Source organism: Chrysochloris asiatica, unplaced genomic scaffold, assembly GCF_000296735.1.
Source record: "Chrysochloris asiatica unplaced genomic scaffold, ChrAsi1.0 scaffold00109, whole genome shotgun sequence".
In the NCBI taxonomy this organism is placed as follows: domain Eukaryota; kingdom Metazoa; phylum Chordata; class Mammalia; order Afrosoricida; family Chrysochloridae; genus Chrysochloris; species Chrysochloris asiatica.
The window spans coordinates 5,137,776-5,143,065 of record NW_006408627.1 but is presented as its reverse complement, the minus strand read 5'-3'; the positions used below and the strand labels follow the sequence as shown (position 1 = coordinate 5,143,065).

Sequence of the window (5,290 nt, the reverse complement as noted above, 5' to 3'; positions counted from 1 at the left end):
TTTTCCCCTAAATTCCACCTCTACAATTCTTGGGAACTTTGAATGAGCACCTTCAAATCAGTTAAGTAAGACCCGATTAGTCAAAAGAAGTTGTTCTGTTATATTTTTAAATATTTGCTTAGATGACATTAGTGATAATGTCCCAAGTTGGTAGTTCTTGGTACTGTACCACAGAGTTGGTTCTGACTCATAGCGACCCTGTACAGCGTTTCTGAGTCTGTAATTCTCTATGGGAACAGAAAGCTCATTTTTCTCCCATAGAGCACCTGGTGGGCTCGAACTGCAGTTAGCAGCCCAACATGTAACCCACAATGCCTCCAGGGCTCTTGGTAACTCTTCTTGTTGTTGTCAAGTGTTGTTAAGTTGATTCGACTCATAACAACCCAGTATAGGATTTCCAAGGAGTGGCTGGTGAGTTTGAACTGCCCATCCGTGGTGGAGGGCTTATCCTACAGTGATACACCAGGAGTCCTGGTAGCTCTTAGCTATTATTTAATAGTGAACAAATTAAAATCTGCACCCAGAAGCCAAAGCCTCATATCATATAGTACACAAGTGGCAGAAGCAGAACACAGTCCAACCCAGAAGGCTTCCTGGACTTATTAAATGTAAGTTTGACTCTACTAAATGAAAGGAGCAAAGTCTGGGGGAAAAAATGGAAGGAAAAGAAGGGCAATTGTATTTGTTTTCTATCAAAGTAAAACTATTGTAACACAAATGCTAGTTTAAGTTCCCTGATAAAACTGGAGTTTTCTTGAACATATACAGCAGAGCTCCAGTTTATAAAAGTGATACCTAAAGTAGCCCCTAACATAAGAGAGGCAGAGATTACATGTGTTAGATAAATATCCAACCTGATGCTTTGTAATAATGGAGCCCATCAAGACGATTCTATTTTCAGTTCTCACTTCCTTCCAAGTTATTAATATACCTATTTTGAGTTCTCGTATGGTGCTGCAGGTTAATGCGCTGGAACCACAAAGTTGGTGGTTCAAGCTCACTCCTCGGGAACCAGATACAGGGTCATTATTGGTCAGAACTGACTCAAAGGCACTTAATAACAACAACAAATTGATAACTGTATTATTTGGAAAAATTGTATAACTTTAGGCAAGTTCCTTAAAAAACAGAGACTGTGCTTTATCCAGAATTAAGATCCAAAGTATATGTCAATTAGTACAAAAGAATATTTAATTATTAGAAAGTACTAGTTTATTAGAGAGATGTAGCTTCGTAAAAAGAACTCAAGTCATTTACACATTGGGCAGCTAACCATTAGCAGTTCTAATCCACCAGAGTCTCTGTGGGAGAAAGATGAGATTTTCTGCTCCTCTAAAGATTGACAGCCTCGACAATCCAATATAGGGTCGCAATGAGTCAGAACTAAATGGATGGCACACAGTCCTAGCAGGGTCTTGGTAAAAGCAGACTTTTCATTTCTCCCAATTATTAGCTAGATACCCTGGGACATCTTTAAGTTTACCATACCACTTAAATTTGAAGACTAATGCTTGTGCACTGGTGTTGCACTGTGGGATAATGCACTAGACTGCAAGGTTGGAATGAACTGCAAGGTTGATGGTTCCAACTCACCAGCCACTCCTCAGAAACCCTACACAGGGTCGTCTTTTTGGTTCCAACAAGACAGAACTTAACAACAAAGCTTGTATAGCTCTCAGAACTCTTATTAGTTTGATAACAATTTTAAAATTAAAATGTCAATTATTTTTGTTTTGAAAATAATGACACCATTTGTTGCTATTTCATCCAGATAATAAAAACATTTAAAAAATAAATCTGTCCTCCCTTTGCAAGCACCTAGGTTTTTAAAAAACAATACTTCATGTTCTGCAATCCTCTAAAATTTAAAAGATTATTTAAACACATGATGACATTTTTATATAAGAACCTGGTTGTTACCCAGAGTTACTCAGTAATATATTCTCCTTCGTATGTAAAGTTATTTACTTTACAATTGAAAGAAAAGAAAAAAGAGAAAGAAAAAAAAACAAACAAACAACTGGATAAAATGGTACTTTAAATGCAAAGAAAAACAATCTTTCCGAAACAATATATTCATTAGAATCAGGTATTTGCATGAAACTTCCAGGAATTTAATGGGCTAAATTGAATGCAGAAGAATCCCTCCCAACGCCACCACAGAAATGCTGGAAAAATACATCAGCAAAATGTTTTTTTTTCTAATTCATAGTTAAGGTTATAAGAAACTTAAAAAGAATATCTAGGTATCAGAATGCAGGAAAAAAGCTTTACTTTACACCAATAAGTGGAAATATGCAAGAGATTTAAGTCCTAGATGTTGTTGTTAAGTACCATGGAGTCGGTTCTGACTCATAGTGACCCTGTACAAGGCTTCCGAGGCTGTAAATCTTTACGGGAGCAGAACGCCTCATCTTTCTCCCGCAGAACAGCTGGTAGTTTTGAACTGCCGACATTCAGGTTAGCAGCCTGGTTCGTAACGACTACGCTACCAGAGCTCCTTGATAGAAGCCTTCAAAGATGGCTGGTAGTGGTGGTGGTGTGCCGTGAAGTCGGTTCCGACTCATAGCGACCCTGTACAGGGTTTCCGAGGCTGTAAATCTTTATAGGAGCAGAAAGCCTCATCCTTCTCCCATGGAACCCCTGGTAATTTCAAACTACTGACCTTAAAGTTAGCAGCGGTTTTATTTTTCACACGGCAACAAGAGATTAGGCATCTAGCACAGAGAGGTTAAGAAGCTGAAAGTGACTCATGTAGAGGTAAGAGCAGCAATTGTCTCTATAAAAGACGGACTAGGAAGACTTTACTCATTGGCCTACCCAAATGTGGTTAAATCACTAGAAGAGAGAATTCGTAAACTGAAAAACAGATCTGAGGAAAATTATACAGAATGTCACACAGAGAATCAAAGAAATTTCCAAACACACACACACACACACACACACACATTACAGAAGTGAATAGACATGGAGGGCAGAATGTGAAAATCTTAGGAAGAAAAAATTAGCAGAAATGGAGAAAAGGAATAGACAAAATGATGAGGGTTCCAGAACTGAAAAATATTATGTCCTCAGATAAAAAAATGATGCAAAGTTTGAAAGTGAAAGTTAGGAATGATACATATTTCAAAATGAAGGCTAGATCCCCTCAGTGCAAACCCCTGTCCAAGACTAAGACTCAATGGGAATACAGGATCTGATTGATAACCAAGTTGGTCACCGAAAAGGAGAAGTGAGGGAAAAACAGCAATGAAGCGGTGAGCTAAGCCCTATAACATTCAATAGACTCCTGTGAACCCTGGTGGAGACCTGGTTGGCCAGCAGTGTGGCAAGACCTGGGACCTCTTGGGCCCAGAGTCAGTGACATAGCCACAGAGGACTAGAGTGGAGAGTGAAGCGTCCAGCTGATAAGAAGAGAGGGCATATACATAAGAACACCCACACTTGCAGATAATACCTACTTGACCTAGCTTCAATGGCTGGATGATCAGAGCTCAACTAGAAGAAGAAAGAGGAGGAGAAAAAGAGTAATCTGATACAATTTGATGAATTTGACCTACACCTATGGATGCAGTACCTCAAAATCTTTGTAACAAGGATCATTCCCAAGCCCTCCACACACAGAGTAGACAGGGATGGGCAACTTGAACATTGGCTACCCAAAGTGGGGGAGGGTGAGAGGAGGAGAGGCTACAAAGGCAAGAAGTGACTGGCTTATAAGCTTTCAAGAGAGAACCTAGATCCATAGGGTGCAGAGGAAGGTAGAATCTCCACTGAGTTGTATTCAATCTGTTAGGGCTGAGCTGGTGAAAGGAGATGTGGATAGGTCTCTTGTGATACAATAGTGAATAATTGTTATCAGGACTGATTGTGAAGGTTGGAAATGTAAAGGTAAACGTTTTGAAGCAAAAGAAGGGGAGTGAGTAACTTTGTAGTCTAGGAGCAGAGGTCCCTGGGACCATCAAGGGAGAAGAGTGGAGAGTGGGACCCTACCAGAGAAGCAGTGATGCCAGAGATGGAGGCAGAGACTACGACGTGGAGAGATGGAGTTGCTGGGGACTTTAGACCCAGAGAGCGAGAGGGGCTGTGTGCTGACGACCCAGGGGCAGGCTTGCAGGTTATACCCTTTGGTTATTTGATGATGCATGGAGGGGATTGTAACCATGGCAATGAAATGATATGCTGTAGGATGAATGTAAAGCTAATGTCCTCCCATGTAAAATGTCACACAATTCGCAATAAAATATTTTAAAAAAAGAAAGAAGGCTAGAGTTTCAGGCAAAAAGCACTATTATAATTAAATATGGTAGCACTGCAGGAAAATGCGTTGGACCACAAGATTGATCTGAAGCACAAGGTCAGCAGTTCAAACTCACCAGCTGCTTCTTGGAAATCCTATAAAAGGACCATTATGAGTTGGAACTGACTCGACAACACTTAAAAACGACAACAACATTTTATGATAAAAAAACAAATTATCAAGAAAATACAAAAATTCTGAGCTTTTATTCACTATTATAGCCTCAAATTATTCATTATGAAATCTAGAAAAATAACCAAATTTTTTTTATAAATCCATAGGAATATTAGAAGATATTAAGATACTTTTCTGAAAAAAATAGGATATGTATCTGATAAAAGTTTGGAGTCCCGGTGTGGCGCTGCAAGATAATGCACTGGACCGCAAGTTCCGCTTGAACCACAAGGGGAGCAATTCAATCCCACCAGCTAAGGAGCTCTGGTAGCGTAGTGGTTACGAATCGGGCAGCGAACCGCAAGGTCAGCAGTTCGAAACTCTGCTCCCGTAAAGATTTACAGCCTTGGAAACCCTGTACAGGGTCACTATGGGTTCTTGGAACCGACTCAACGGCACTTAACAACAAGCTTTTCCTTGGTACCTTATACAGGGTTGCTATGACTTGGAACTTACAATAACAACAACAAAATCTGATAAAACTCAGGAAGGAAGTATAAAATTTAAACAGCTTGATTAATAAACTTTATGTATTTATTGGCTATTTAAAGAATCTCAACCCAGTAATGATAGAATAAGTAATTTTATCAGACCAAACAATTGCCATCATACAATCTGATTTCTATGACCATAATGCAACAAAATTAGCAACCCATTTGGAGTAAAAATGAACACTCAACCTTTATGTTGAAAAACTAATACATATGTTTGTGTGTGTGTGTGTGACTATGACTCAGAATCGACTGGATAACAATGGGCTTTGTGTGTGTGTATGTGTGTGTGTATGTGTTGTTGTTATTTTTGTGAAGTGCCATC

General features: G+C 39.3%; 1 protein-coding gene across 4 annotated transcripts in view; it reads right to left on the bottom strand.

Moving 5' to 3' along the window:
- ARHGAP24 (Rho GTPase activating protein 24) overlaps positions 1 to 5,290 on the bottom strand; it is a 625,449-nt gene that overhangs the window by 1,075 nt on the left and 619,084 nt on the right. The gene's annotated exons all lie outside the window — the stretch shown is intronic.